Raw genomic sequence first — 10,688 nt, forward strand, 5'->3', positions numbered from 1 at the left:
CAGAGCAGTGTTAGCAAACTACAGAACAACAACACAGCACATGTACAGTCTGCCACAGCTCTTGTCTATCCCAGAACAGAAATCTCAAGCAGCTAAAACCCCTGCCCACAGAAGTGAGCCATACCTTGACAAGCCAGATACCTTCTGGCATACATGCCTCAAGCCTCCTCTTACCCAAAGTGGTGTCAACAGGTTTCTCCCAAAACTGTTCAGAGGTTCCTAGGAACTAATGTCAATACTAATTCTTCCAGTTCAGCTTACCCCTTGACTGCTTCACAAGGGGTTATGTCTTATTTTACTTCACAAGTCATGACAAGTCATTTTTGAAGTTATTCACCTCTTCTGTATTAGAGTAAACCACAGCTCATCAGCATTAAGAAACATTTGGAAAAGATGATCAAATAATGGATTCTGAGTATGAGAGGAGCAGAGAAGCAACAATGGCTTCCTGTGTGCATTACCCATTTGGCCTTATTCAGGTCTAAGTATTGAGCATTTTGATCTTTATATGATTAAGTCACAGGCTTATCCAGGAACAGAGTAAGCACATAAATCCTAACATCTGCAGCCTCCTATAGAAGGTAACAATCTCATCAGAATCCTCACTTTTGAGTACTGGGACATCCACAGCTCCTTTCCCAGCCTCCCTTCTAGCTACCCTCAAACCCACTAAGCCCATCTCTAATCTCAGCCCTACAATTCCAGATGCCAGCCTCCTCAACACACTCCACACCTCATCTAAGAGGTCACCTAGATTCAAAATCAGAGCAAGTCACGCCATGATCAATTCTGAAATTCTCTCCTATTTCTTAAGCAGGGCTGATTTGTCTGATCCACAGACTCTACACTCTTACAACTTCAGCCAAACAAAAAAAGCCAATTCCTCTAACGAAGACATGCGTCTGCTTGCAGCCCTGCTCACGAGGCTATGCCACCACAGGACCATGGGATCCTGAAGGACCATATGGCACTGAATTAGGGTATCTAGGTAACAATTGCACTTTTGCAAACACTATGACCTCTTTCTGCAACTATAGACTTACAACTACTAGCTTTCTACAGCTACAACTATAATTGGAATCCAGGTATTTTTCACATCTCAACTTCTTGTTTGAACGGCCTTTTGGAAGTTGAGTTCTACATTAAGTAATCTACAGCAAATCTCCCAAAAGTTTAAACTAAGATTTTCTAAACATCTGAAACCAATGCAGCCTTCTCATGTAGGGAATGGTTTGCCCTTAGCCCTTGCTTTGCTTTTCTTGGCTGTTTACCATCTGTGGCTCACGTTCTTTAGAACTAAGTTGTTTCTGCAGTTTTTGTGCAACTGAGCGCCTTTGTACATTTATGGTGTCAAGGCCCCATCCGGGATCTCCTCAGGACAGATTCCTGACGTGATAACATACCAGCTATCCAAAGAAAGCAGTTTGAGACTAACATCTACACAGCTGCTCCAACTTAGAAGCTTCATCAAATTCCCCTCCCAGGCTAGAAGCAAAAGCCCATGTTTGGTAACTCCATATTCAGACAGTACCACCTTCTGCCCTAAAGCCTTCAGTCAGAAGTTGCTGCTCTCACTTTGAAATTAGGCAGATGTTTGTATGTTGTTTTAACAAAAAAAGTTTCTCCTCTCAGGGGAAGCTTTGCAGGTAAGAGCCTTACTGTTACACAGTAGCAGGGCTGCTGCAGTTTGTCTTCACATTTTCTAGCAGAGCAAAAACTAGTTGAGCCCTAAGGATACAAGAAAAGCAATGTTGGTGAACAAGACCCTAGGGTTAAGTGAAAAAGGTAAGGCAAGGGTAGGTGATTGCTCCTGCATTAAGCTCAGAGAGATATTCATCCAGTCATCTCTGCAGCTGGAGTTAAATCTTACTTAAGCACATCTCAGAAAGTCTTCTTGTTCTCAATTTGCAGTGAGCCAGAAATGAAGATGGCAAAGCCTGTCATACATGGCTTGAACTCCAGGAATCCTATAGCATGCTGAGTCCCAGCTCCCAGCTGCAGCACTTTCATAGTGTAGACAGGAAAGATATTTTCCCCAGACTGTCAGAAATCTGTACAAGTCTCTCCTACTCCAATCCAAACAGTGTTACTGTTTGCATCAGACACAGTGTAGAGTCAATTAAATAAAACCTAGTATTAGCATCTGCCCCTGCCAAAGGTGATCAGATAAGGGAGGAAAGTAAAGCTAATATTTCTCTTAAAAAAAAAAATGAAGTAAAGCATAAAATGATTGAAGCAAGGCCACACATCAAGTCAAGGATTAGCCTGCAGCTGTCGCTGGCTTGCAGTCCTGCACTCATCCCTCTAAACTACACTCCCTGGGGCACATACAACACAGCCAGATCTCTACAAGCACCAGCTGGCATAGAAAGCTCTGGATGTTAAAGCCTCCTCCTAGGCATAGCAGCATGTGACAAACAGAGCTGTCTCCAGCAGCCACGGGACAGCGCAAGCACACATCCCACTAGCCAGCACTTGCATTTCATCACCCCACTGATCAACTCCATTTCTAGAGCTCAAGTAGATCAGTTAACCTGCAAAGAAACTGTTCTTCAGTCCCTCTGTAGTCTTTTCAAATCCAAGGCACCTGCAAGGGAGCAAGCAGTACCCAGGCAGTTCAGTCGCTAGGATAGCTACTTTTGCTCAGTTTTGGCTCAGCAGCAGCAGGAAGTGATTCACAGCTCCTCTGCCTGTTCTGTTGGTACCCTTACTCTCCCTCTACCACGTGTGGGTGAGAGTAGACCTCAGTATAGCATCTAGCTCACACCAGATCCATCTTACTAGGAAAGTCTGCTGTATTTCCTTCCCTTAAGCACTGAGAAGGATGGTAGCTTATGCCAGCCCACAGCTACAGGAAAGAAAAAAAAAATCTGTTTCCTATGCTATCAACATCCAGAATTAATATTTAAATCACAGTCTCTGTATGAAAACACTCTTCAGTCACACACTGTTTCCATATGGGAAACTCTGAAGTATCAGCTACCCTTGAGCCTCTTCAGGCTCAATATCATACTCGCTCAGCCTGCTTCCTGAGTTCAGGCTCATAAGCAGGTTTGTTTCAAGATCACACTGTGGCCCTGTCTCAGGGATGGGGCAGAATTTTTTACTGACTAGCTAAGAAATCACTAGTCAGAAAGTTGATGGCTTTTAAACCCATCATAATTTTGTTTTGAAGCAAAGATGCATTTTGGTTGAAGTGAAGGAGCCTTCACATTTCAAGAAGGAAAAAAAAAGCATCAAGTTGGAGTGACTGCAAGGGAAGTGAAGCCTTGCTTAGGAAGGCATATAGGGAATCGTTAGCACTTCTACACTCGGTCATTTACTCCAGTCACTGAAAAGGAGCAAAATTTCACTGCCACCAAGAATATCAATTCCTCTAACCCATCCAGAGAAGAATTGCCAAAAAAAAAAAGTGTAACCAACACGGGTAGCACATGTATCAGCATTTCTGCAAAGCTGCAAGTTTATCATGGAATAGAACGGAACAGAACAGCTTTACTACCACTACAGACTAATGAAAGCAAACTGCAGACAGAGTAAGTTGTAGTATTCCAACAATTGACCAGAGTTCATGTTGTCTAACACCTCTGCAATATCCTCCTCCAGTAATTGTAGTGACCCAAGCCCAATAAACCCAGTGTGTAGTGCCAATACCTTGGAGACACCCAATGACTTGGCAAATGATGCCAATAAAACAATCTTGAAAACATTCTCTGATCTTAGACTTTAATAGGTCTTTGTTTTGTACCTTAGAAAGTAAAAATATTTAATAAAATAAAGTCCATGCTCAGTCCCATAACCCCTTGCTAGTAGGGCCTGAGGAAATGCTGCAGTATTTTATATGAAGAACAAGACCATGACCCTTGAGTAGCCTGCCCTCCAAACTCCTGGCCTTGCACAGAGTCAGTGAAAGAGGGAAGAGCTGACTGACATGTTCTTTCGCTCTCAAACTTTTTCCTCATGACATTTATACAAAGCTGTAGCAGAGATACATAAGCAGCAGCTAAGTGCTTCAACCTCTCCTTTGGTAGAAAGATCAGGGCAGATAAATTGTTCTTGACCTCTCAGCTATGAGGCAAGCAAAAACAGAAGCAAATGTACAAGAACGTCACATGAGTCCTCCCAGTGGTAATGCACCCAGCCAGACATCATTGTTTCCAGTTGCATGCTCACGTGCTTCAGACAACTTGGTTTGCATTTCTCCCTTCCACCTCTCCCCCCCAGATGCAAAACCATGTGCAAGACAAGATTGTCTCTCAGACACACTCATCGGTACAAGTTCTGCCTTCCTCTGCAGCTGGACTCAGGAGGAACATTTCCACCGTTTCCAGAAGCCTTGCTCAGTACATGCAGAGACCTGCAAGCAAGTGCAGATTCCAGACAACCATGTGGATTTTTCCTAGGCAGTAACACAGACATCTGCAGAAAGGAAACATTAGTCAGACTTTCATAAGAAAGTTTTATATTAACTCTGAACTAGCTCAACAGCCAGATCACCAACATCCTGTCTCTCTACAATTACTGTACTTACTGAACGAGGCAAAAAATATATTTAAAGTGGATAAACACAGCCAATGGATGGCTGATAATCCCCAATTAGCAAGAGGGAGTGCTACAATATTCATTTAAGTAAGCATGATCCAGGCCATACAAAGGCTGGAGTGCAGGAGGCTGTATTGCCATAGGGTACAGCCAAGATCACCCTCCAGTAAGGGGCTGCATCGAGCGCTCTGTTCTGTTCCCAACTCTCCACATGCTTCCCATGCATTTTAGGCTGTCGCTAAGTTTTGAATTTCAGCATCACAGGGGTAACAGGAATAACAGTTAAAAGGAAGAAACACCAAGCTCCAAGATAACACCTACTCTGAAACAGTATTTGCTGAAACCTATCTACACCCATCAGATAGATGAGCTGTATTAGTATTATAACTATTAGATGAGCTGTATCGAATACTAACAAGTTTCGCTCCTAACCTTCTGCAAGCAGAAATGTATGTTTGCAGTTCAATTCAGTAAGAAAATAGAATAAACCTTCACTGATGTCTTTCTCCTCAGCTATCCAATGTGAACCTGTTAACAATATTAGGAAGAAGTCACTTCTCAAATTCCACATCCCCTTTGTAAAGCAATAAGAGATTAAGAGAAGGGTAATGGAAAGGGGAAAAGCACTGCAGAGACTGGTAAGGCAAGCAGATGAAACGATAATCCAAGCTGATATATAAGGACAACCCTAATGTACCTTCCTACTCTTGGGTGCTGCCATAATACTAATCAGTGCTGTTGCCTCCCACCTGCTTTGACAGTTCTTCCCCAGAGCCACAGTGGACAGTCCACAAGACTTGAGAGGTTTGTGCATTTACTAAACAGAAGGTCAATACCTCCCAGCTCAAAAGTTACTAGAGCAAACCAGCAAACTCAGCTGCTAGAGTCCCCTTTTTACCTTTTTCCCCAGAAACAGGTTCTGCTTTCTTTGGCTGACCACAGCATTATGACAGGTTGAAGTTTTAAATCTCATTGCTGCAGGTCCCATCTAGCATTGGCAAAGCTTTATTCTGGAGTTGTTTTTTCTCCTCCCCAGGCAAACCTAAAGACTTCCTGTTCTGTTTTCAGCACTTGTATATTACATTTAACAACTGACTAATTCCACCTTGCCAGCATCCCTCCACGCACAAGATATATTTTGTTCAGTCTCCTGTAATACTCAGCTGAGTGGGCAGCCAACAGGACCCCTGGGTCTTCCCAGGACAGAACTGATAGATACCCTCTTCAGGCTTGACACCACTTCACTCAAAAATGGGATCTGCTGGACCAGAATTTCCTGGTCATTAATCCAGTGGGCCAAATTATTTTAGCCCAGTAGCTTCCAAAGCATTGCCCACAAGGAGTATTGGGGAGTTGAGTGTGAATCTACAGAAATTTTACTGCCCTCCCCTTTTGAGTTAAAAAAAAAAAAAAAAGTGACAGTGCTTTTGGAAATCAAAGTTAATACTAGCTTTTGTTTCTATATGTTTGCAGATGGGGGAACTTAGCTTTCAAGTACTAGTTCCCACTCTACCTCCTGTGGCACACATCCCGTCTTTGCCAAGGACGGCTGCATCCATCCTCCTCCAGCAGTTATTTATTGAAACAGTGGCAGATGTAGCAATCACTCACATGGAAGAGTGATTCAAGTAAAGATTTTTTTGTTGCTCAGAGTAGTGTAGTAACTGGAAGTGAGTCAACACCTTGAAATCAACCCCTTCTACACGACCACTAGCTAAGCACGCCAGTGACCACAGTTTGGTAACCTTGGTTCTCAGACACTTACTCACTTTTATCCTGTGGGCATTACACAGTTTTGCCTGGAAGCAGCTGGTACCTAACTTGACTTGTACCAGCAACTATCTGCTAAGTCATGTCACACACCACAGATGCAAGGAGCAGGGCTGCAAGTCTCACAATCAGCCACCTATTTCAACCTTTGAAAACACCAAGGTTAGGGAAACTTCTACCTGGCCCAAGCTTGTTAGTATAATCCATGCAGGTCTAGTAAGCTTCTTCTCCACTGCTATAACGCTACCATCACTCTACTAGTTGATACAAGTTCAAGCCTCCTTCTATGGGACATGAAGATAAGCTGTACTAATGGAGTATTCCTACACAGCCCAGCCGAGGTCATCTCATTGATGCTCCCTGCCAACAGCAGCTAATCCAGCCTCTCCTTGTGTTGACAAGCCCTCAGTGACTCGAGACTGAGTCAGTACATCTACGCTACAGCCCAAAACCATAAGCTCGGCTTGTGTTGGCATATCAGAGCTCGCCACTCTGAACTGTGTCCCAGTTGGCTCACTATCTACACGCTTTTAATTCAGGTGCCTTCATGAATTCTTAACTAGCCCTTCAGGGACAGATACTGCTTTCACTTTCACTAAGAAAGGAAACGTAAGGGGACAAGAGAGGAACAAGCAAAGCAGATCTACATCCAGGATCTAGCTGCTGTGACCTGACTCCACATAAACACAGCGCATCTCAGCTAGCTGGTTCCTGGAAGACCAAAACCGCATCTCAGAAGTATCCAACTTGAGTTTACAAACAAACCCCAGACACATTATAGCACACTTAAGTAACCTCTAGAGCAGGGAAGAGAGGCTGCAAACGCCTGTTCTGCAACAACGCAATGCCCCCCAGAGGAATATGCTGCTTCAGAAGTTCATCCCTTGTCCTCAGGAAAACTAAGAGGAGGAAGAAAAGGTCACAGGGAAAAGAATAAACTACAGCTTTGTACATCCGTCATCTCAAGTCTTTGGAGAGCCACGACAGGGCCAGAGGCAAGGCAAACTGGCAGGGCAAGGAGGAGGCAGGCACACCAGCAGCTGGTTGGAGGAGGAGGACTCCCCTCTGCAAGCCAGCGGGCACCTCAGAGCATGGCCACTCACTGTGTGCACAGCTGCGTGGCTCCATCACCTTCGCAGCAGCCTCCCACTCCCTCAACTGGGACAGCCACTCCAGTCCCATCCTATATCCACAACGCGTATACTGCCATCACTGGCAACTCTGCTGCCTGCTCCTGGAGATCTGGCATCCAGCCCACCCCCAGCAAGACAGAGCTGCACCCCGTGCTGAGCCTCCACAGCCCCCCCGCCGGGGCCTGGGGGTAAAGCCCGGCGTCGGCTGGGGATGAGGGAAGATCGGCTTCTGACGCGAACACGGTCACAAATTCATCCCGCATCGCTCTCAGGAGATAAGAGCCGGGCCGCTTCCTCCACGGGAGCAGCTGCCACCTTCCGGATCGCTTTACGAACTCCCCGCCGGCGCGCCGCGGGCGGCCGGGGCGGCTCGGCCTCCCCACGCGGGCACGGCCCGCGCCGCGGCGCTCGGGGCGGCAGCCGGACGGCTCTGCCCGCCGCCGCGGCCGCGCACGGCCCCTCCTGCGAGCAGCCTCCGCGCTCCCACGGCTCCCGCCGCACCCGCGCGGCCCTGCGGGGCGAGAACCGCGCCGGCCGCGCTCCCCCCCGCGCCGCCGCCGCCCGCCCCGGCCCGCCCCGGCCCGGCCCGGCCCGGCGGCTCTTACCGCTCCCAGGCTGCCGCCGCACCATGGCAGCGCCGCCCCGGCCCGGCCCGGCCCGGCCGACGCTGCTCCGGGGCCGCGCAGCGCAGCGAAGGCGGCGCCGGCCTCCGCCGCGGCGGGGAGGCTGGAGCGGCTCCTCCCGGCGGCTCCGCCCGGCGCCAGACGCGGCCAGCACGGCCCGGCTCGGCCCGTCACATGGCCCAAATAGCGCCCGGCCCGGCGCGGCCCGGCCCGGCGCGGCCCCGCCCCGGAGCCCGGCCCCGCCCCGCAGCCCGCCCCGCAGCCCGGCCCGGCCCGGCGCGGCCCGGCCCGGCCTCGGCCCCGCCCCGGAGCCCGGCCCCGCCCCGCAGCCCGCCCCGCCCCGCCCCGCAGCCCGGCCCGGCCCGGCCCGGCCCCGCCTCGGCCCCGCCCCCAGCCTGTCCCGGAGCCCCGCCCCCTCCCCAGCCCCGCCCCGCCCCGCCCGGCCCCGCCCCCAGCCTGTCCCGGAGCCCCGCCCCCTCCCCAGCCCGGTCCCGCCCAGCCCGGACCAGCCCCGCCCCCAGCCTGTCCCAGAGCCCCGCCCCGGGGCTCGGAGCCCCGCCCCCGCCCCGGAGCCCCGCCTCCTCCCCAGCCCGGCCCCGCCCAGCCCCCAGCCTGCCCCGGAGCCCCGCCCCGGGGCCCGGAGCCCCGCCCCCGCCCCGCCCCGGAGCCCCGCCTCCTCCGCAGCCCGGCCCCGCCCAGCCCGGCCCCGCCCCGCCCCCGCCCCGCCCCGGAGCCCCGCCCCTCTTGCGCCAAAAATCGCTGAAAATCGCGGCGGGTGCGCGCCGAGGCTCGCCGTGCCTGCGCGGCGGGGGCGGCGCGCGGTGTCGTCGCTTTCTGGTGGATCTGGCTTTCAGCGCCTTACGGGCTGGCCCGGCGGCGCAGTGTTGGCGACGCGGGCGCTCCGGGCAGCGCGTGTTTGCTTTTTCAGAACAGATTTAGTCTCACGAATAAATCGTGGCAGAAACAGTTGTGTCCGTTCCAGTCTTTCTCTTCAACAAGCAAGTTTAGGGACAAATGTGACCCGGCGATGTCTCTCTGAGATGAGTCACTCTCGGTATTCCCAGACAATAAGAACCTGCAGCCGTATTGCCTGCAGCTACGAACTGGTGGGTTGTCACAAGCTAAGCAAACCATTTTGCATGGGATACCTCCAAGGACCACCTCAGAGCTGCAGGAAGTGGTACGAATGATTCAGGAGGTGGCAGCCTGCCGTCCGAGTCAGTGCTGAAGCGATGCGCCTGCATGCCGCCAAACTTACTGTTTTGGGGGATTAAACGTTAACATTGGGCCTTTACGAGTTCTCATCATTAATGGTCCTGGGACATGTTTGAAAGAAGAGCTGAGCTCATTTGTGTTCCTTAATTTGTTCATCCCAAATTCCAGAGGACTTTGTTTCCATCTCCACTGCAGTCCCTTTTCACCACAAGGCTTTAACTCAAACAAGGTTCAACCATAAACACACAAGTGTATTCATTCTCCTTACCAACCTTTCAATCAGATAGCGTATTCAGCCATTTCCCTCCTCGCTATGCTCCTCTTAGGGGGAGATGGAGGTAAGCGGTGAGGAAAGCGATTGCTTGCATATGTGTGTGCAGGGCTCTGGGGATGCTGGTGGAAAGAGGTATGATTTTCCTCTGCTAAGAGCTGAACAGGCTTTTTCTTATGTTTTGTGAACCATTCATTAACACACAACGTAGTGATACCGTGTGCTTTCAAAGAAGAAGTCATGCATCTGCAGATGGGCTGGAGCCAGGCTGCAGGCTGTGTGCCGCCCCGGGGCCGTAGGTTCCCCACTGCTGGGTTACTTCTTGAGTGAGGTGGTCAGTCACAGCAGGACATCCAGTGATATGTCAGGGTCGGGCAGCGCACTGACCCCACTGAGCTGTCAGAACAAAGAAGCAGCTACATCTTCCCTAGGACTTCGTAATGCAAAGGCCAAGGTTTGGTGGCTTGACTGTTGTACACCCCACCCTTCCTCACCCATTTCTGGTCATACAACCAAAAAAGTCCTGCAAAAAGACTTCAGCCAAAGCAGGAGAATCCTACCATTGGACTCCATGGGACAGTGCATGCCTATAAAGTTGTTCCTATGTGCATTCATATCTTTCCAGAACTGACGAACAAATTCATTAAGTATCTTTGAAGTCCTTGGGAACAGATGCTCTGTGCCAGACATTGTGGTTCATTAAAAAAACACATTCACGTAACGTTAAAGTTATTGCTCTAGCCAACCAGAGACACCAAGGAGTTTACAGGCAAAGCACAAATGTCTTCTTTCACAGGCTGCATGACAGAAATGGGAGAGGTTTCATATTAAAAATAGATATATTTGGGAGGCTTTTTCAAAACTGCTGTGCTTTGACCTTGTCCTGCTCCAGTTTAAGTCAATAAGATTTTTCCCATTGATTTCAGCAGAAATCACTACAAAATACTCCCCCAGGTGTATTGTGAAAATCTCCCTCTTTAAGAGAGGGTCCATTGCTGTCCATTGCTTGGACAGTTGGCCAAAGCTGGTGGGTTCATGCTTACTTGGAGACCCTGTGAATAGTGCTCCGAGGGAGATGAGGAAGGATGCTGGCACTGCAAACTGGCTCCAGTGTTTTCTATCAGCACGCTTGCA

The 10,688-nt window shown here is 49.8% G+C and overlaps 1 protein-coding gene across 2 annotated transcripts in view; it reads right to left on the minus strand.

Annotated features, from left to right (window-relative positions):
* SPSB1 (splA/ryanodine receptor domain and SOCS box containing 1) overlaps positions 1-8,149 on the minus strand; it is a 41,517-nt gene extending 33,368 nt beyond the window's left edge. The window contains exon 1 of one of the 2 annotated variants that reach the window (XM_062593312.1): positions 8,051-8,149. The gene's annotated coding sequence lies outside the window, so the exon portion shown is untranslated. The remainder of the gene's footprint in view (positions 1-8,050) is intronic. The other variant, XM_062593313.1, reaches the window with a different exon arrangement.
* Positions 8,150-10,688: the final 2,539 nt, after the last annotated feature.

Source organism: Rhea pennata, chromosome 22 (assembly GCF_028389875.1).
Source record: "Rhea pennata isolate bPtePen1 chromosome 22, bPtePen1.pri, whole genome shotgun sequence".
Lineage (NCBI taxonomy): Eukaryota > Metazoa > Chordata > Aves > Rheiformes > Rheidae > Rhea > Rhea pennata.